The sequence below is a fragment of the Loxodonta africana genome, chromosome 8, assembly GCF_030014295.1.
Source record: "Loxodonta africana isolate mLoxAfr1 chromosome 8, mLoxAfr1.hap2, whole genome shotgun sequence".
Classification (NCBI taxonomy): Eukaryota; Metazoa; Chordata; class Mammalia; order Proboscidea; family Elephantidae; genus Loxodonta; species Loxodonta africana.
Window position 1 is genome coordinate 6,995,027 of NC_087349.1, and position 22,445 is coordinate 7,017,471.

The 22,445-nt window shown below is 44.4% G+C and overlaps 2 long non-coding RNA genes across 2 annotated transcripts in view; both read left to right on the forward strand.

The window, feature by feature from the left end:
* LOC111747724 (uncharacterized) overlaps positions 1-22,445 on the forward strand; it is a 100,242-nt gene that overhangs the window by 19,351 nt on the left and 58,446 nt on the right. The gene's annotated exons all lie outside the window — the stretch shown is intronic.
* LOC135232214 (uncharacterized) lies at positions 141-18,183 on the forward strand. Its single transcript, XR_010322571.1, has 3 exons — positions 141-1,145; positions 5,166-5,294; positions 17,292-18,183. It is a non-coding gene; the product is annotated as an uncharacterized LOC135232214 (long non-coding RNA).

Here is a 22,445-nt window from a genome sequence, read left to right on the forward strand (position 1 = left end):
ATAAGAGATAAGCTGAGACCTGGAGCTTTGAAATGGCTTATGCACCTTCACACGGGGTTGTAATGAGTGGGAATCGGCTCGATGGCAGCTCACAACAACAACTACACAACTTTCTTAGCCGTATAAGAGGAAAGGGGGTATCTGTGTAGTGGATGGTGTTATTGTCAGTTTTTTTCTTCTGTGCAATGTTTTCAGTTATCAGACTAAGACAAATCATGGTTAATCATGACAGCTACTGGTGAGCGTAAGAAATCCTAGGCTGTAGGTGCAGTGTTTCTTCATGGCTGTGAAGAGGACAAAGGAGCCTGGTTTCTCAGTGGTTAAGCACTCGACTGCTAACTGAAAGGCAGTTTGAACCCACCAGCCCCTCCACAGGAGAAAGATGTGGCAGTCTGTTTCCATAAAGATTACAGCCTAGAAAACCCTATGAGGCTGTTCTACTCTGTCCTATAGAGTAGCTATGAGTCAGAATCGACTCCACAGTAGTGGGTTTGGTATTTTTGGTGATGAGGACACCCCTTTGTTCACTCCATGTGGCATTTACTTCAGGACAATGGCATGACGGTTCCCCTAATAGAATGATGGATCTGATCCTGGAAGTGTTTATTGATCATTGCTCGCAGGTCTCTGTGTAAAGCAACGTGGAGACTGGAGGATAGTTAATTCGAGTTACTTTACTGTAGTGGACGTCAAAGTTGAGTATTGGCCCGTGGAAATGGGTCCTAGGAAATTTAGGGAATTTCTCTCTGCTTTGCGTGTGCTGGACTACTTGACCTGCAGGATTACTCCTGGAAATGAAGAGCAATTGCAAAGAGCCTCAGGGTTTTCTCCAAAGCATTTTACTTTCATTTTTATATGCCCTCCTTTTAGTTCATTTTTATAGAGCTGCAGCAGCTTCGTGTGCCTGGCTGGGCTGTAGGAGGAGGGCAGGGTGTGGACACAGAATGTCCAGGCCTGTGGTTGGGACACGTTTATGCACGGGAAGGGGGTGGCTGTGCTTCTCTGTGGCTTGCTGCTGGCACAGAGGTACAGAGCTGTGTGGGTCATTTGGTCCCGTGTCACCGCCAGAGGGAAGCGCTCCTTCTTCTGCCGAGAGGCACTGTGGACTGCAGCTGCACCTCCTTCCTGGATGTCATTTATCACAGGTGAGTAGTAGACCAGCTTCAGCCCCTGCCCTGGGTCCTGCTGGTACCAGTACTTGAAGTAGTCATCGAAACTCTGTTCACAGCTCAGGGTCATGTTCTGTCCTTTCTCTCAGATCAGGTATTCTGGGTCTGAGAGATTCCAGAATCTGCGATACTTGTGAGGGAAGAGAAAGAAGCTGCAGCCCAGAGAGGAGGTGCTGATGCTGCTGTCCCTGGGGGGCTGAGAGCAGATCATGGCAGGTGGGGCAGGAATCCCTCCCTGAGCCCACACTCACCTGCTCCCAGGAGACAAAGGGCCACGGAGCAGAGGGCCTGTCTGGCCATTGCGGGGAGGGGTCTCCTTGTGTGCCCAGCACTTGAGGAGAGAGGGGAAGGAGAACACTCTGGGGGCTCCCAGGCTGAATATATGAATTTCTCGGAAGGCTAGATGAACAACGGCAGGGATCCTGAAGCCACTCAAGGTGGACTCCCTAATTCTACAGACGAGGATCCTGAGGCCAGGAGACAGGAATCAGTGCACCTTCTCATGCTTCTCATGGCCTCTGCATCCTCCTCTGCCCTGGGGGCGTCATCTGCACACCTTCCGGGCACGCCTCCTCCAACTGGCCACTCTATTTTACCTCTTAGAGACTGAGATGCTTTGACTGACTGTAGGAGCTTGCAGACATTCTGGTCTTGCAGGATGTAGGATGCCGCTTGATCCCATCATGTTTCTCAGGGCAAGACGGGCCCCTGAAGCCTGTCACAGGTACCCGCAGCAGCCGTGGAAATCAATGCACCACTCATGTCTGCTGCTGAGCGGAACACGGTGGCTGCCCTTGGGTCCAAGAGGGCCCTCACACCAAGGTCTTGCCTCTACTTGGCCACTTCCTCTCTGGCCAGTTTTAGGTGTTCATTTATGTCAATTTCATCCTCTTGGTTGTTTCCTGTGACTAGAGATGTGTTTTTAGAGCACGTTCTTGAGAAAAGCACAGCCAATCTGTCCTGCCTTCTGAATTTTGTAATGTAGGTTGAGAGAAAGTCAAATCGGTCCTTCTCAATGTGGTTGGAAGACTACAATCAGAATCTATAATCTTCTACGTACCACGAGATTTAAGAAATGGAGACGACAACTTATAATAAGGAAGAATCAGGACACAAACAAGGTGGAAAAAGAAGTCGGCCATGTCATAGTTGCAAGACTGCATTCCAGATTGTTTCTGAGAAATTTCTGTGTTCTTGTTTTGATCTTTTATGGAGTCCCTGGGTGATACAAATGGCTAAGCCTGTTACTACTAACCAAAATGTTGGCGATTGGAACCCACCCACATGTACCTTGAAAGAAAGGCCTGGCAATCTGCTTTTGAAGGGCCACAGCCTTGAAAGCCCTGTGCTATGGAGCACAGTTCTACTCTGCACACGTGGGGTCTCTGTAAGATCAGCAACTGGTTTGTCTTTTTCAGGAGGGGCTCATTTTCAGCCTTGCAACAAACTCCCTGTTGGAGAAGGGCACCTCTAGTTAGCTTCTCTTACTTCCTTCCAGCCAGTGAGGCATCTGCTTCCTGTGCTGGGCCACCACGAGTTTGTGCACCAACAATACGTGATGTTTCACACTATGGACAGTGCGCTGGCACAGAGATCCATGGCCGAGTCGTGTAGCGCCACCAGCTGGATCTCAAGGATGCAGGCTGAGTCTTGGGGGCACTTATCTGAAAATCTCTCCTTGGGCATCTCATTTCCACTAAGGACATATTTGTTCTGGAAGGAAATCAAGAACTTGAGCTCTTTGGTTGGAATCTGTTGATACCAGTAAACATAGCTGTGTCTTTTTGTCAGGACACAGTCCATTTTCACTTTCTGTCCTTTCCCTTTGAGCAGATATCTTGGCATCTGGGTGACTTTAGTGTCAAAGGAGCCTGCAAGGGAAGGAGCCAGAGATTGTGGAGTGAGTCCCAGTGGGGGATCTGGTGACATTGGCATGGGGAAAGCCTTGGGACTGTGGACTAGCACCTTCGGGACAGAGATTTACCTGTACCCAGTAGGCAAAGGACCATAAAACGGATGACTACTGAGTACATGGCAGAGTCAGGGGCAGAATGGAGGCAGGTGATTTTCTCTGAGACTTGTATACACAGCTCCTATGCACAGCTTCTCTGTGACATGCCATTTCATAGAACCCAATGGTCCTTGGTGTGTGGCTTTGTACCTGAGACAGGAGAAATTCAGAGAACATGGGTGGGAGCTTTACCCTCACTAGAAGGGGAGACCATGTGACGTTAATTTGTAGGTAAATGGTGTTTAGTTTGCTTTTCTTTGGTCTCCGTCTCTGCTTTTCTTCCATAAAGAAAGAAGGTCTCAGACAATAATGCTTTTCCTGTCTCCCATCACCTACCCTTTCTACTTTTCCAGAAATTCTCACCCACCCCAGGTAACCAACCAATGGCTTTATGTGGATTTTCCACGGCCTTTATTTACATGCTCATATACTCACATTTCACTTTTGAAAAAAATGTTTTATATTGAACATATGAAAATATTTTAAGTATATATAATGTAGAAAGGATTTCAATAAAATTAACACCCATGTACTCAAAAGCAGATGAATGGATATAATTTGTGCAGTATCCTGTAGTCAGTCCTCTTCCATAAACCATCCTCCTGTCTTCCTCCTCTATAGAGGTGACCATTATTTTAAACACTCCTTCTACTAATCCCTTGAATTTCTTTCTAGTTTTTTCAATTATAAACATATCTATAATTTGTTTTATTTTACAAATGAGATCACACTGTATTTTTCTACAATATACATGGTTTAAGTTCAAAATTATGTTTGTGATTCATGATTTATATACATTGATTATTCTTTTTCCTGTTCATTTCATTTTAAATATTCTCTCTTGTGACACTGCTATGTCTTTTAGAGAAGCTGAGAGAGGAAAGGAGAGCAGGCTTGTATTTATAGTTTGTTATATTAACCTTCTTATTTACATTTCTGGTTCTCTTCATTTCTTCCTGTGGATTTCGTTTACAAATGGTTTCTGCTCGACTACTAACTCAAGATTTGGTAGTTTTAAACCACCCAGAGGTGACTTGATAGAAAGCCCTCATATTCTATTTCCAAAAACTCAACCATTGGAAACCCTATGGAGCACAGTTCTACTTTGACATGCATGGGGTCACCATGAGTCAAAATCAACTCTACAACAACTAACAGCAGCCAAAGATCACCTTCTTGTCCAACACACCTTTGCCCCAATTCACCTCCTAGGTGCTGTTATTATCAAATATATTACATTTCTGAGTTACAGGCCCAACAATACAATTATGTATGTATTGTTTTACATGCAACTGCTTTAAAAATCAGTCAAGATAAGAACAGAGAAGAAACAGGCAATTATACTCTCTGCTGTAACTACCTACATAATCACCTTTTCTGGTGCTCTTTGCTTCTTTATGTGGGCTAGAATCACAGGGCACATGTCACTGATATCACTTGCTTTCAGCTGGAAAAACTCTCTTTAGTATTTCTTATAAGGTGCCTGTGCTCGCAACAAATTCTCTTAGACTTGTGTTTATTGAGAATGTTTTTATTTCACCTTCGTTTTTCTGAGTGATAGTTTTGCTGGGTATAAGATTCTTGGCTGCCAAGTTTTTTTTTTCTTTTCTTTTCTTTCAGTACTTTGAATGTATCTTAACATTTTATGTCATGTATTGTAGCAGCTCTGGATACTGATTTCTCTGCTCCATCCCTGCTTTGTTTATCTGTTTGTGTGTTTGTTTAGTGATTGACTGGAGCAGCCCATTTCCTCTGCTGTGTGCAGTCTCCAATGCAGTCACCCCTCAGAGAGCACGGCCTTGGCATGGCACACTCTTCCTGACTCCCATCCTTCCAGGAATGACAGAGAGTTTGGCTGGGCTCTCTTTGAAGCTCCTAGAAGAAAACTCTTGCTCCATGAGTAGGTTACTTGGGGAGGGGGGCTGGCAGTCACTTGTTTTCTTGGTCTGCTTCTCTCTTTATGGAATACCCTCCTGATGAACAAGCTGGATGAGGAAGACCCGTCCCAGTATTCCTGGCTTGTTGTGCCTCGGGTAGACCTTCCACCCTACATGTGGGTGCTGGGTGTGTTCCCAGAATAAGGTTCCTGCCTCTCACTGGTCAAGAATGAGCAGGTAAGGCATGTAGAGTTTTCCACATGAGCAAAGCTTTATTGAAGAGCCTTGTAAGCTGAGACCAGGAGGGCCTAAAGCAAAGCTTACCCCATCTCACAGAACAAAAACTTGCCTGGGTTTTTTAATGTTCTTGGTTGGGAAAAGATTCAAGTTGATTCATAGGCATAGGCGGGGATATGTTAACTACGGTGCACGTGCAGCAACTTTCTAGGTTGGCTCCTGCCCCAGAGGTCTGTGCAATCTTCTCACTCCCCAAGTTCGATTCCTGGCTGCTGCTGCTACCCCTCACTGCCCCTGGTGGAAGGTTACACAGTGGTCACAGGTGGATGTTCTGCACATGACCCTGGGACTGGTTTTATAAAAAAAAAAAAAAAAAATTTTTTTTTTTTTTTTTCTGTGAGACAACTTTAAAGAAGTTTGTGCACTGTTTTCTGATAACCCACTCTATTGTTCTGGGGAATGTCTTTGTTTCTATGCCCTGGCCCATTTCTTGTTATTTTGCTTACAGATTTGGGGGGCCCTCTATTCCCTGTCTTAGGTGGAAGAAGGGAGCATAGACCTCTTGGCTGTGCTTTCCTGGAATAGAGTTTCTTCGACACAGAACTAAGGGAGAGGGGTGGGAAATTATGCTCAGAGTCTGCCCCTCCAGAGAGAAACTGTAGCCCTAGATGGGGTGGGAGTGGGGGTGGGTGCTTGGAGGAGGGAGCTCCATGTTTTCAACTAACAGAAAGTAGAAATTCTGTCACACTTAGCTGGGGAGAAGGGGGTTGTCAAGGCTCAAATGCCACAGACTCTCACTGTTTTTACCATGATTTAGTAGATTTTCTTGAATAAATTTTTCTCCATATGCTATATGCCCTTGGGAAAATTTCTAGAGACACTAAATGATTTTTTTTTTTTTTTTTTAATGAGAAATTGTCATTACACTGGGAAGAGAGTCTGTGGAGTTCCTCATGCTGCCATTTTGGAAGTGCTTCTCCCTCAGTAAAGCTTTCTTTACAGAAACAGGCGACCAGTCTGTGGGCTGTATTTGCCAACTCCTGCTCTAGGCTACTTTTGCCCCTCTACAAAGCATGGCCCTTCTAGGGGTGCTGGTGAGTGTTCTCTCGGTTCCTCTCAAATACCTTTTAAATTTTCCTAACACAAACCCTGTGCGGCGAGTCCTGTGCTGTGTTTGGAGTTCTTTCTTTGTGTAGCTTCTTCTTCCTTCTCTTCCTCACAAATTCTACCTGTCTTGGCCTCTTCCAACTTTATCCTCTGTTTTCCCCCCCTTCCCCTGCCCCCCTTCTTTCTTCCTCTCTTCCTCCCTTTTTTCCTGCCTTCCTGTCTGCCTTCCTTCCTTCTTTATTTCCTCACACAAGCTAATATATGTTAAAAAAATAAACAAGCTTATTGCCTCTTTATACTAAGGGCTTATCGAACAAGAGCTATTATTACTATCGTTACTATCATTAAACACGTTATGAATATATAAAAATCTCTTTTTACTACCCTTGAAATATTTTTCTAGATTATCGTACTTTTTTAATGTAGAGGATTTTACATTTTTAGGTGGACAACCTTATCAGTCTTTATGGTTTTTGCCTGAATTCAGAACACCATTCTTACCCAGGGATGAATTATAAGACATCACAATCCCCTATAACCAGGCGCAAGGTGGGAAGCCCATCTCCCTCACTCCTGTAACCCTTCTTTTTGACTTTGCCTGGAGATCTCGTGTGACTCAGTGGATTTATCGTCCTCTTCCATACAATTGACTCCATTCTATAGATTTCCAAACAAACTCTCTTGCAGTCTGATTTAACTATTTTGGGCTTTATTTGACTGTTCCAACATCACCTCCAACTCCAGATATGAGCAGTCTAGAGTAGTGCTTTTTTTCCAAGATAGTTTCTCCCTTGAGGGATTTTTATTTAGGGGGTATTTCTACTTTCTTTCTCCTATTAGTGTGCTAGTTTCCCCAGGTCTGTGCTGAAAACACATGGATCCTTCTGGCATACTGAAGACTGTCAGAGTTGATTAAATGCCAGAGAATCAAGTTCATGTGCTTTGGGTTTCCCTAATCCTTCACATGATGGCTCTCGTATTTCTAAACCTCTAATTTAGATTAAGGAAACCCTGGTGGCCTGGTGGTGAAGCGATAAAGCTGCTAACCAAAAGGTCAGCAGTTCTCATCCACCAGGCACTGTCTGGAAACTCTATGGGGCAGTTCTGTTTTGACCTATAGGGTCGCTGTGAGTCAGAAGTGATTTGACACTAATAGTTTTTTTTTTAATTTAGATGAAGGGGTCCTGATAGTGCAGCGGTTAACAGCCTGGCTGCTAACCAAAAACGTTGGCAGTTCTAACCCACCAGCTGCTCCTTGGAAACCCTATGGGGAAGCTATACCCTGTCCTATAGGGTCGCTATGAGTCGGAATCCACTTGATAGCAACAGGTTTGGTTTTTTGGTTTAATTTAGATTAAAACAAACAATTAAAAAAAAAAGAAATAAACAAGTTCCTATTTTCCTGCTGAAGAGGACAGAACACATTTAACTTTAAATCAATGCTACAAGGAAGAATGGGTGATGAAACTGATCCTGGAAAAATACCACAAACTGAGTATTGCGGAAAATACTGTAAACTGAACATCAGGCCAGTGTAACCACTTTTCTACTCTCAGCATAAATGAGAATGATTTCTCCAGGTTTATGCCCAGCTCCTGCCTACACTAAGATCATGGCAGCCATAAACCCACTTCCTGTTGTTGCTGTAAGAAGGAAGGTGGGCCCTAGAGAAGGCTCTTAGATCTGGGGGATGGGAGGTTTATGAGCAGAGGGGTGGAAAAGCTGCATCTCTGTGTCTCTACTGCTGGCACACAGGTACACAGCCGAGTCCCCCAAGCCCGGAGAGCGGATGCCAAGCCCACAGAAGGAAGTGTTGGGCCGGCTGGGTTGGAAGTTATCAGAGGTGTCTGTTTCATTGTTAAAATCTTTGTTGTAGTAGTAGAACAGCAGCTTTGGAGCTTGGCTATGCTTCCGCTGGTACCAGTACATGGCATTATGCTTCAGATTCTGGGAACAACTCAAGTTCACCGATTTTCCCACCCTGGTAACGTGGTATTTTGGGCTCTGGGTGACCATAGCACCCATGGGACCTGGAGAAAGACAAGGAAAACTTAAAGTCAGAAAGGGGCTGATGTTGCTGCCACAGAAGAAAGTCACAGAACTGAGGACCAGCCCAGTTCCGTTGAGTCGGCTCCGACTCTGACGACCCATGGGTGTCAGAGTAGAACTGGGTGCTATAGGGTTTTCAGTGGCTGATTTTTCAGAAACAGATGGATCGGCCTTTCTTACATGGCCCCTGTGGGTGGACTCAAGCCTTCAAACATTCATTTCACAGCCAAGTGTGTTACCTATTTGCACCACCCGGGGACTTCAGAGCTGAGGACAAGAGCATCTTAGTCAAAGATGTCCTTTGTGCCCAGGACTCACCTGGTGTCAGAAGACAAAGGACCATGCAGGGGAGAAACTTGGAACCCATGGCAGGGCCAGAGTGGGAGTGAGGTGTCTGTCTGTTCCAGGCTCTGATCTCTGGATCGAGGGAGATAGTTCAGAGTCCCTGGTCCTGGGTAGGTAGATTTGCCTGTGGTGACAGAGCTGCTTTTGACGTCACAGAGTGAGGTTCACCCCTCTGTGTGATATTATACCCAGCTTCCTTCTTGGCAAGGAGTCTGGGCGTAGCTGGGTCAGGCACAGAGCAGCAGTTGATCCCCTACAGCATTTACTGCTTCCTTGAGACAGGGCTTCCTTATTTGCCCCTGCTCCATGTCCTTCCAGACCTCTCTGCCCAACCCCCTTTTAATCACTTCCTATAGGGTGGCTCATGGCTTAAGGACCCCTGGTGGTACAGTGGTTAAGTGTTCAAATGCCAATCTATCAGCTGTTCTGTGGGAGAAAGGAGTGGTAGTCTGCTTCCATAAGGATTTACAACCTAGGAAACTCTATGGGGCAGTTCTGCCTTGTCACATGAGGTCATCCTGAGTTGCAATAAACTTGATGGTAACAGTTTTTTTTTTTTTTAATAGGGTTGCTCAGAGGCCCTCGACACATGCACAGGTTTGCAAACCTGCTGAGAGTGCTTTTGCATCTTACATCCACATCACAGATGGATGACTGATATGTATAAACTAAGCAGGTGCTGTCGAGCTGATCCCGACTCATGGCAACCCCACGTGTGTAGATTATAACTGTCCTCCATAGTGTTCTCAGTGACTGAATGTTTGGAAGCAGACCATGGGGCCTTTTCTCCAAGGTTACACTGGGTGGACTCGAACCTCCAACCTTTCAGTTAGCAGCCGAGTGCTTCAACTGTTTCCACCACCCAGGGACTCCGTCTGAAAACTATCTCCTCCCTAATACAGCATCCCAGCCCAGGGGGTCCTCTATCTATGCCCACTTCTTAGAGGGTGTCTAGAAATTCTCAACAACCCTTGGCTATCAGTGGCACCATGATGCCTCCTTGTGGCCAGTGGGGAAGTCTCTAGAAGCTCCCTTCCTACACTGGTCAAAGGAAACCTGTGCACTAGAATGAGCTACTGTGGGGCTTAGAAAATCTTCCAGTTCCTCACTGTGCTACCAGACCTGTGTGGTCAGACCACCTCACTAGTAGACTGGGGAGATTAAGTCTTCTAGCTCCTTCTCTCCTTTCTTTAAGTCTGACTATACAGTACTCACTGCAGGTGTTCCTGCCTTTCCTGTGACCATGCTGAGTCTCTTCAGATGTTTGGGGAAATGGACAGGAATATTACCCTGAATGCCCCTGATATTCACTTTATATACAGCTTCCTATGACATTTTTTTGTATCCCCTTCTATAACCATAGCTTTTCTTCTGCTTATTTCTAGAACACCTCCTTATTGGGGGTCTGTAATATACCCAACATCTTATAAGCAACCCATGCTCTTCACACTAAAAAATGTCAGCCCTATGGAGAAAGGGAAATTAGCTTTAATCTCTGATAACAGACCTGGCTCTCTAACTAAAAAATCAGACTTTTAAAAGTAGTTGGAAATGAATATATTCTACACAAATGTAACTTAAAAAAATAACCACCAACATCACCACCGTTGTCATCAAGAGTCCTTCAAACCAGCAGTGAATGGATTTTTATTCATTTTAGTTTCTGTTGGGGAAACTTGTTTAATCTTATTAATAGAAGAGATTTGAGGAGGTAGTCACAGTCCGAGTCCCAAATATTTCAGATTAGAGAAACAGGGTAAGCAAGGAGCCTTCTGGAGTTACACCAGAATAAACACACAGAAATAAGCCCACTGCTGCTGGGTCAGTTCCGACTCATGCAGACCCCACGTCACACAGTAGAGCTGCCCCATAGGGTTTTCTTGGCTGTAATTTTCACACAAGCAGATCTCCAGGCCTTTCTTCTGCAGAGCTGCCAGAAGTGCAGCCAGGACGCTCCTCAGAAGTGAGGATGGTAAGATTTCATCTTCTTGCTGTGGCAGGCCATCAGGAGGGGCCAGTCCCTGGGGAGGGACATCATGCTCGAGAAAGTAGAGAGTGAGTGAAAAAGTGGAAGACCCTCAACGGGATGGATTGACACAGTGGCTGCAACAACGGCCTCAAACATATTAACAATTGTGAGGATGGTGCAGGACCAGGTCACATTTTATTGGTTGCACATAAGGTCACTATGAGTCGGAGCCAACTCGTGGGCACCTAACAAGGACCACAAAGCTACTAGAATCAGTACTGCACTCTTGTACCTGTCTCTGCCCTGCTACGTGCAAGAGGGTCCCTTTACCTGGAAGGTGAAGACTGAGTCTGAGCGTCCACATATCTGTTTTGTGGAATAACAACAAAATGTTTTCCGATTAAGTCATGCAAATAAGTAGTCCTCCCAACATTCCAAGAACCTTTGTAAGTGTTCCACATCTAGGACTGCAGTTAATATTTAACATCCCTTCAATTTTGCCAGTCTATTAGGGCAAAAGTGTACATTAGTTCTACTTTGTATTTTGCTGATTGCTCAGGAGATTGAAGACATTTTTATATTTATAGGCCTCTAGTGTTCTCTGCAGGAGCCTTGGTGGAGCAGTGGCTAACTACTCAGCTGCTAATTGAAAGGTTGGTGGTTCAACCCCACCAGCCACTCCGAGAAAGAAAAGACCTAGTCATGCGCTCCCGTAAAAATTACAGCCTAGGAAATACTGTCGGGGAGTTCTACTCTGTCGTACACAGTTGCTATCAGTCAGAATAGACCCAAAGGCAACTGGGAGTGTTTTCTGCAAAGTGCGTTTTGGCCATATTTCATTTTGGTTGATTTGCTAATACTTATTTTTAGCAGTTCTTTACAAATTTTGGGTACTAAATCTTTGTCAGTTATTTGTGTTGCTAATGTCTTTAGTCTTTTTTGGCTTGTGTTAGCACTCTTTTTCTCATGCTTTCTGCTGAGCACAATTTCTTAATATAGGAGAATTTATCATTCTTTCCTTTGGGCATACAGTTTTCAGTCTTTATAAGAAATCTTTCTGTAGTCCGATGTCATAAAGATATTCTCCCATATTATTTACTAGAATTTTTACAATTTACGTTTAAACATTTAACCCATTTAGAATGTGTTTTGTTTATGCTGTGAGGAAGGGTTTAATTTCACTTTTTCTTTTTGTGTGCAGTTATCCACTTGTTCCACAATAACTTATTTTATATTACATTTTCTCCCATATATCGGTAACAACAGCTCTATCATGTATTAAGTTGCTATATATTCATGGGCCTAGTTTTCATCTTACTATTATTTTCCATTGGTCCATTTATTTATCCATCTTTCATTATCTGAAATTGTACAATAATTTGATAAACAGTAAAGTAAGTCACCTTATGCTGTACTTCTTTAAGATTATCTTGCCTTTCCTTGTCTCTCTTTTTCACATAAACTTTAGATTCTCCCTGTCAAATTTCATAAAAATATTTCTGATGATTTTGGTTAATAATGCATTCAAGACGTAGCTAATATTTCAGGCATTTGGAATATTTCTATGACTGGGTTTACTTATTCATGAACATAGTATATCTTTTTATTTCAGCCTTTTAAAAGTCTTCCTCTTAATTTTTTAAAACAACATTCTCCACTAAGATCTGTTTACCCTCTGATAGATTTTTTCCCCCAGGTGTTTTATATGTCATATTATTATTTGTAAATGTTCTCTCTCCTCTCTTGCCATTAATTTTTTTTTTAATTTTATTTTTTAGGCAGACCATCAATGTAGGGTGGACATTCTAGATTGTTTTGAGGACTGACGACCCCAACTGTCCTTGTAAATTTTAGACTTTCCCCTTCAGTTGGTAAATATTCACAGAAAGGGACATTCCAATTTTGTATTGGAGAGCGGTGGGGTATAGACGTGAATATCCAAGTAGGGGAAAAGCATTTGGGGCTCAAAATTCAGTGCTTAGGCTTCTGTTAATCTGTTTTCAGTGTGGACTATTCTCTCTCCTCTGCATCTGATGCTTACCTTTAAAGTTACTGATACCAAAAACCAAAAAACCCATTGCCATACAGTAGATTCCAACTCACGGCAACAGAATAGAACTGCCCAATAGGGTTTCCAAGGAGTGGTTGGTGGATTCCAACTGCCAACCTTTGGTTAGCAGCTGAGCTCTTAACCACTGGGCCACTGTTGTTGTTGGGTGACATCGAGTTGATTCCAACTCATTGAGACCCTATGTACAACAGAATGAAACACTGTCCAGTCACTTACCATCCTTGTGATGGTTGTTATACTTGAGCGCATTGTTGCAGTCATTGTGTCAACCCATCACCTTGAGGGTCTTCCTCATTTTTGCTGACCACCTACTTTACCAAGCTGAATGCCCTTCACTAGGGACTGATCCTTTCTAATAGCATGCCCAAAGTATGTGAGACAAAGTCTTGCCATCTTCGCTTCTAAGGAGCATTGTGGCTGTGCTTCTTCCAAGACAGATTTGTTGGTTCTTTTGGCAGTCCATGGCATATTCAATATTGTTCGCCAATACCACAATTCAAAGGGGTCAATTCTTCAGTCTCCCTCATTCGTTGCTCAGCTTTCACATGCACACGAGGCCATTGAAAACATCATGTCTTGGGTCAGGTGTACCTTAGTCCTTAAAATGACATCTCTGCTTTTTAACACTCTAAAGAGTTCTTTTGCAGCAGGTTTGCTCCATGCAATGCGTTGTTTGCTTTTTTTGACTACTGCTTCCACGGGTGTTGATTGTGATAATGCCCAGAAATTCTGATTTAGCTGGCATGGGGTGTGCCCTTGGCATTGGCATTCTTGAAATGTCCCCATGTGATTCTAAGGTCCTGCTGGGGTTGAGAAGCCCTGCATCTTGTTTCTCTTGTCTGGAGAGTGACCCAGGCTCTCCTGGGTCAGAGCTGTGCAGGGTGGAGCAGGGCATCTAGGAGGGGAAAAGCTCCCTAAGCAGGCCTTGAATCAGTCACCCTCATTTCAGCACAGCTGCAGCATGCATTTCAGAGGGCTTATTCGGGCTTCCAATTCCCAAATATTTCTGGGATCCTGAGGAATGGGAATTAGCTACTTTCTGGTCTCCGCCAACTGCCAGCTTAATTGTTAACTGCCTTAGGTCTGCTACACCCATTATCACTCACTTTCTCATGTTCTCTATGCCTCCAAAGCTTCGTTATTGTCTTCTTTCCAGGTCACCTTTTCTTAAGGGCTTATGTCATTTTTAATCCCTTTGCTGTACTTACATGAGATTTTTACATTGTATGCACTCATGTAACCACCTCCCATATTACACTACAGAATATTTTCAGTATATGCAGTAATCCTCCAATCCCTTGTTCCTCCTCTCTACTGTTTGGATTTCTATGAATAAATATTAGTTTTACCTGTTCTTAAGTTGCATATGAATAAAATCATAAATTATGTACCCTTATGCCTGGCTTCTTTCACACAACATAATGTCTTGGAATTTATCCATTTTATTCTGTGTGTCAGTAGTTTTTCTTCTCTCTCTCCTTCTCGTTCTCTCCCCCTTTGTCCCTCTCTCCTTCTTTCCCTTCTCCTTCTTCTCATTCTCCTTCTTTTCCTCCTCCTCCTCCTTCTTCTTCTCCTTCTTCTTTTTCCTCCTTCTTCTGGGTAGTATTGTATGAATACACTAACTTTTTTTTCTTCTTTATTGGAATTCAGTTGTTTCTGGCTTTTAGTTATTTTGAATAAAGATGTTATGAACATTCCTGTCAAACATATTAGCAGGTTCCTCAGGAAGGTGCCTAGGAGTGAGATTGCTGAGTCAGAGGGAGATCCCTTGTTCCTCAGTTCATCCACACCCAGGCCAGGCTCTTCTCCAGGAAAGCTAGTGAGTGTTCCTCCATGAATCTCTTTTCCCAATACGGAGAATTTGGACATCAGTTTTTTCACAATTTAATACCTCTTTTATCACTGATTTAATGCCAGGGTGACTCCCTAGCATAACAGCTTTGGTTTAAAGTAGAATCGTGTGGTATAAAGATCTTACCCTAGACTCAGTCACATACCTATTCATACATACTTATTTATTTGTCAGCAATGTATGAATCAGACAAATACAGGTGTCAGCTATGTGGTAGAGTTACCGAACCCTAGAAGGGGAGTCCTTATCCAGCACACCGTGACTTGCCACATATCTGGACACCAATCCTTGAGAAAGAGAAAGTAACTTTAATGCAATGCCCAGAGCAAGGAGTCGGGAGGAAGTTCCTCAGATCCAGCTCCCTGGGGTATGGGGAAGCACTGCTTATCTGTGATTCGTGCATCAAGACAGTGGCTGTGCAGGTGTACTTGGGAGGGAAAATTCCAGAATGCAGCCAGGAAACAGGAGGTGACATGGTTCTTGTCGGACTTCTTGCTTCAGAATAGAGTCCAGATGGTGATTTTCCTTCTGGTTCATTCCTCCTGTTGCAGCGTCCTCTGTTGAGGTCAATTAGTGGTCACAGCTCGCCCTTCTGTGCATGCAGGGTGAGCCAAATCTGGCTTGGGCTAGTTTAAGTACTAATAGAAATTTACTGACATTCATGGGACCAAGTTACAGTAGATGCTATGGGATTCCAAAGTGTCAGATCAGATCCTTCTCTTATAGGATCTGTTCGCATCCCAGGATATGTGCAAGTCATTATCAGGGATGAACTATCCAATAAGCAGGGTACACACGGGCTTAATTGTACTTACTTACCAAACTGTAATGCACAATTTTGCCTGTTTCTCAAAAGATGTGGTGAAACACATGTGAAATTGTAAACTACAGATTAGTAAGTAAACACAGTTAGGAGCACTGGTGGTGCAGTGGTTAAAGCACTAGAGTGCTAAATGAAAAGTTGGTGGTGCGAAATCACCAGCTGCTCTGCAGAAGAAAGATGTAGCAGTCTGCTTTGGCAGAGATTTACAGCCTTGAAACCTATGGGGTTGCTATGAATCAGGACCGACTTGACTGCAGTGGGTACCTTGGTTACTGTAAACTAGTGCCTATGGTGCTCACTGGTTAATCCGTCCCTGGCAATTATCCACCTGGTACAAAGATCTAACAGCTTCTCTTGCCAGGTGAAGGTCTGGGCCTGCTCTTTAGGCTGTAGGCGTATTTTACAGAAAGATCCGCATTGTTCCGTTGTGGTCAAAGGGATGTATTCACCAGACGTCTGTGGACATTTCCTACAGTCCTTCCCCTCCCCTGAGGTCAGTGGGGAGTGGACGGCTCCAGCGGGTGAGGAACAGCCAGTACGTAGTGGAGTTGGGAAGAAGCTGTAGCTGGTGTGGTGACCTGCCAGCATCCTCCGCTGAATTTTGTTATAGCTACACCATTATCCGGCCATTAATATGAACTGACAGTTGCCTCGTTAACCTCTCTAGCTGCACTCAAGGGGAGTGTGCTCCTGAGTGTCTTATTCTAAGCTCTTTGCCTTTCTCCCTGTACATTTGCTCATCGAGGGATCATATGCAATTTCATTCTCCAGATGTGATAAATGTGCCGAGTTTCTCCCTCCATCCAGTTCCGTTTTTGAGCATCCAGCTGATTCCTGCGTACTTCCTGTGGGATTTCTGCCCCAACAGCACCTGGTCTGAAAGTAAATCGTGGTCTTCCCCAACCTGGCTCTCCCAAGCCACCCAGCTCTAGTAGTCATCTCCACTGCCTCCCTGTCTAGTGACTCCCATGTCTAACCAGTTACCCATCCTTTTGTTTGACTACCTAAACATATTTTAAATCCCTCACTTCCCTGTATTTCTACCCACACCATCATCGTCCTAGACCATCTTAAGAGTACAAGATCCCTGTGTCAGTTGGCATGAACTGGGGCTGTGTCCAGACTTGCCTTTCTCAACCCTGCTGACTGTTGGGGACTCAGCTCACATCCATTCCCTTGGGCAAATATGGCCACAGTATTGACTGCAATTCCATCCAAATTTGTCCTTCTTGGACCAGGACCATCAAAGTAAAATCCTAGAGCATTTTGATGATCTAAATGTGTAGTTCTTTTTTAGATGTAGCACTTTCTTTCTGTATTTATTCACTCTTGTCAATGCCTATGCGGTGTGGTTTCATGGTTTGCTATTGTGGCCAGAGCTACTTAAGAGCACCGTGACATCTGTGTCCTTCCGTGTGTGTATGTGAGAGTCTCCCTGGGTGTAAACCTGTAGACTGAGTCCTCCCTCATTAACATAACAGCCTCTAATCCTGCTTCATTAACATCATAGATGGAGGATTTACAACACAGAGCAAATCACATCAGATGTCAAAATGTTGGACGATTACACAATATTTAGAATCATGGCCTAACCAAGTGGAACACAATTCAATCCATAACAATTATGAAAGTATTAAAAGACAACATTGAGTGTTGGCAAAGGTGAGGATAGGCAGGATGAATTGCTCATCACTGGTGGGAGCATAATGACAGAAACAATCTGGAGGCAGTTAGGCATTATCTCATATAGTTGAACATTCCTAAACCCCTTGATTCACCAGGAACACCTCATAACACCAAGAAAGTAGTGCCAGGAGCAGAGCTTGTCCTTTGGACCTGGGGTGACTGTGCTGAGGAGCTCATCGATCAAGGGAAGATTGATGACAAGGACCTGCCCCCAGGGCTGACAGAGAGAGAAAGCCTTCCCCCAGAGCTACACCCTCAATTTGGACTTGTAGTCTACTAGACTGTGAGAGAATAAACTTCTGTTTGTTGAAACCATCCTCTTGTGGTCTTTCTGTTATAGTAAAAAAAACAACAACTAGATAACTAAGACAATAATCGTATGCATCTAAGCTTGCATATCATTATGTCTTACTTCAAATTTTCCTGATCTCCAATAAAATTAAATATCTCTTCCTCTGTTTATTGGTCAAATATGTTTCTTCTTCTATTAAACGCATGTGCATGTTTGTTTGTTTTTCCCCCTTCCTTCTGGGTCATACAAGATCAGTGGTCAGTGTAATATTTGGTTTTCCCTAGGGAAAGGTTTCTGTGCAAGGGATTGCACTCACTGCTTCACTTATCTGCATCTGGCTTCTGACAGAGCTCTCTAGGTCCTTAGACAAGCCGTGTTGTTGGAAGTCTCCCTTATATGCTCCTCTGCCTTCTCTCTCCTTAGTCTCCTCTCTCAAGAGTTAGCTCAGCCAACACCTTCCCTGTACCTATTCTTACCTGTTCATTCATCAAGCAAAGCACTATGTAGTTCATCATGGAAATGTTCTCATGAGTGAAGCTCTTGTTTGGCTGACTTATCCCTCTTTATCTCGAGGGCCCAACATGGTGAGAAGATGGTGTTGAATAGTCTAGGAAAGCTGAAGTCCACGTTCACCACAAAAATCTCAGGAATTTTATACATCTACCTATAGTGAATTTTTCCAATCAAGTTTTCCATGATTAATATGTGGCAGAGTCAGGACAACCATCCAGGTTTTATAATTTTCAGTCCGGGGATGTCTCCACGTCGGTGGTCACTTACAGAGCCAGCGCCATGCCCGTTTTCTGGGTTTCACACAAGGTGCCCCCATACTTCACACTCAGACACTCTATATATACATACGAATATACACTTTCCCTCTCTACACATATGCACACACACACTCTCAATTTCTGTCTACACACACACACACACACACAGTCACAGGTGTCTCAGTTCAAGGAGCTGTGGTTTCCTACCTTGCACACCCCTCCCACAGAGCCCACAGACCCCTGGGGAACAGAAGGGAGCATCCGGGCAGAGGTTCTTGCTCAGGTCCCTGATCTCTGCCTGGCACTGTGTCACTGGCACCACAGAAGTAGAGGGTGCTGTCCTGGGCCTGTGCGTTGGTCACCGTCAGAGTTGAAAACGTGTGGTCTGGTGGCTGATGGGGAACTTTGCCCCAGCGAAGCCTTACTCATGGGTGACGCCGGAGCCCTGGACAGAAGTTGTGATCAGGGTGAAGCCCTGCTCTGGGAGCTGGAGATACCAGAGCATCGTTGTTGTCTGGATGCCCGTGACACGGCACTTGATCTCCACTGAGGTCCCATTCTTGCAGATGGCCCAGCTCGGGTGTTGAGAGACAAGGGCACCCAACATGGAGCCTAGAGACACAGAGGCTAAGGGTGAGGGGCTGCTGGCCAGGAGCCCTAACTGACCCAAGGAGATACCTCAGCCTCACTCCCCACTCTTCCCCCAGCTCCAGAGAGCCCTATTTGTTCTGTGAAATCTCCCTGTCCTGCTCTCAGGATCACAACCCCAGCCCCCTGACTGGTCATCTCTCACCTTGCCCTTTAGCTGTTGGAGGGCACGGCCGCACCTTCTCACAGTCACACGCACACACACAGACAGACACACACACTCATATACAAACACTTACGTGCTCACACACATATACACATACACATTCATATACACACGGGTACACACGCTCATGCAGACACTCACATATACACTCATGCACACATACCTGTACACACCCCTGTACGCATACTCACATACACTTTCACACATGCACACACATACACACACCCACGCACACTCACTCTCACGCTCATACACACACTCCTTCACACACATATACACAGTTGCACACACACTCAAACACACCCACACAAACACACACACAGCCACATGATGTACATACCGGGCCCCAGGAACAGAAGCAGCACCAGCATCCTCCACAGCTGGCCTCTCACCACACTTTCTCTCAAGAGACTGGGTCCTGCTCTGCGTTCTTTTCTGCACCCCTAGGGGGCTCTCCTGAGGAACGCTCTGATCTGCCCCCTTGGGATGAGCTCACCAATGGTGCAACCTGCATCCATTTCTCAAAGGTCAGAGAACCAGGCATTCCCAAAAGGGGGCTCAGGCTTTCTAATCCAGCCTCTAATTTTATAAGAGGTTAAGCTGAGACCTGGAGCTTTGAAATGGCTTATGCACCTTCACACGAGTTTGCAATGAATCGGAATCGGCTGGAAGGCAGCTCACAACAACAACTATGCAACTTTCTTAGCCGTATAAAAGGAAAGGCGGTATCTGTGTAGTGGATGATGTTATTGTCAGTTTTTTTCTTCTGTGCAATGTTTTCAGTTATCAGACTAAGACAAATCATGGTTAATCATGACAGCTACTGGTGAGCATAAGAAATCCTAGGCTGTAGGTTCAGTGTTTCCTCATGACGGTGAAGAGGACAAAGGAGCCTGGTGGTTCAAGGGTTAAGCACTCGACTGCTAACTGAAGGGCAGTTTGAACCCACCAGCCGCTCCACAGGAGAAAGATGTGGCAGTCTGCTTCCATAAAGGTTAAAAAAAAAAAAAAAACAGCCTAGAAAACCCTATGAGGCTGTTCTACTCTGTCCTATAGAGTAGCTATGAGGCAGAATTGACACCACAGTAGTGGGTTTGGTATTTTGGGTGATGAGGACACCCCTTTGTTCACTCCATGTGGCATTTACTTCAGGACAATGGGATGATGGTTCCCCTCATAGAATGATGGGGCTGATCCTGGAAGTGTTTATTGATCATTGCTCGCAGGTCTCTGTGTAAAGCAACATGGAGACTGGAGGATAATTAATTCGAGTTACTTTACTGTAGTGGATGTCATAGTTGAGTATTGGCCCATGGAAACGGGTCCTAGGAAATTTAGGGAATTTCTCTCTGCTTTGCGTGTGCTGGACTACTTGACCTGCAGGATTACTCCTGGAAATGAAGAGAAATTGCAAAGAGCCTGAGGGTTTTCTACAAAGCATTTTGCTTTCATTTTTTTTTTTTATTAACTTTTATTAAGCTTCAAGTGAACGTTTACAAATCCAATCAGTCTGTCACATATACGTTTACATACATCTCACTCCCTACTCCCACTTGCTCTCCCCCTCTTGAGTCAGCCCTTTCAGTCTCTCCTTTCGTGACAATTTTGCCAGCTTCCCTCTCTCTCTATCCTCCCATCCCCCCTCCAGACAAGAATTGCCAACACAATCTCAAGTGTCCACCTGATATAATTAGCTCACTCTTCATCAGCGTCTCTCTCCCACCCGCTGACCAGTCCCTTTCATGTCTGATGAGTTGTCTTCGGGGATGGTTCCTGTCCTGTGCCGACAGAAGGTCTGGGGATCATGGCCGCCGGGATTCCTCTAGTCTCAGTCAGACCATTAAGTTTGGCCTTTTTATGAGAATTTGGGGTCTGTATCCCACTGATCTCCTGCTCCCTCAGGGGTCCTCTGCTGTGCTCCCTGTCAGGGCAGTCATCGATTGTGGCCGGGCACCAACTAGTTCTTCTGGTCTCAGGATGATGTAGGTTTCTGGTTCATGTGGCCCTTTCTGTCTCTTGGGCTCTTAGTTGTCGTGTGGCCTTGGTGTTCTTCATTTTCCTTTGCTCCAGGTGGGTTGAGACCAGTTCATGCATCTTAGATGGCCGCTTGTTAGCATTTAAGACCCCAGACGCCACATTTCAAAGTGGGATGCAGAATGATTTCATAATAGAATTATTTTGCCAATTGACTTAGAAGTCCCCGCAAACCATGTTCCCCAGACCCCCGCCCTTGCTCCGCTGACCTTTGTAGCATTCATTTTATCCCGGAAACTTCTTTGCTTTTGGTCCAGTCCAATTGAGCTGACCTTCCGTGTATTGAGTGTTGTCTTTCCCTTCACCTAAAGCAGTTCTTATCTACTGATTAATCAATAAAAAACCCTCTCCCACCCTCCCTCCCTCCCCCACTCGTAACCACAAAAGTATGTGTTCTTCTCAGGTTTACTATTTCTCAAGATCTTATAATAGTGGTCTTATACAATATTTGTCCTTTTGCCTCTGACTAATTTCGCTCAGCATAATGCCTTCCAGGTTCCTCCATGTTATGAAATGTTTCAGAGATTCGTCACTGTTCTTTATCGATGCGTAGTATTCCATTGTGTGAATATACCACAATTTATTTACCCATTCATCCGTTGATGGACACCTTGGTTGCTTCCAACTTTTTGCTATTGTAAACAGAGCTGCAATAAACATGGGTGTGCATATATCTGTTTGTATGAAGGCTCTTGTATCTCTAGGGTATATTCCGAGGAGTGGGATTTCTGGGTTGTATGGTAGTTCTATTTCTAACTGTTTAAGATAACGCCAGATAGATTTCCAGAGTGGTTGTACCATTTTACATTCCCACCAGGAGTGTATAAGAGTTCCAATCTCTCCACAGCCTCTCCAACATTTATTATTTTGTGTTTTTTGGATTAATGCCAGCCTTGCTGGTGTGAGATGGAATCTCAACGTAGTTTTAATTTGCATTTCTCTAATGGATAATGATCGAGAGCATTTTCTCACGTATCTGTTGGCTGCCTGAATATCTTCTTTAGTGAAATGTGTGTACATAACCTTTGCCCACTTTTTGATTGTGTTGTTTGTCTTTTTGTGGTTGAGTTTTGACAGAATCATGTAGACTTTAGAGATCAGGCGCTGGTCGGAGATGTCATAGCTGAAAATTCTTTCCCAGTCTGTAGGTGGTCTTTTTACTCTTTTGGAGAAGTCTTTAGATGAGCATAGGTGTTTGATTTTTAGGAGCTCCCAGTTATCGGGTTTCTCTTCATCATTTTTGGTAATGTTTTGTATTCTGTTTATGCCTTGTATTAGGGCTCCTAGGGTTGTCCCAATTTTTTCTTCCATGATCTTTATCGTTTTAGTCTTTATGTTT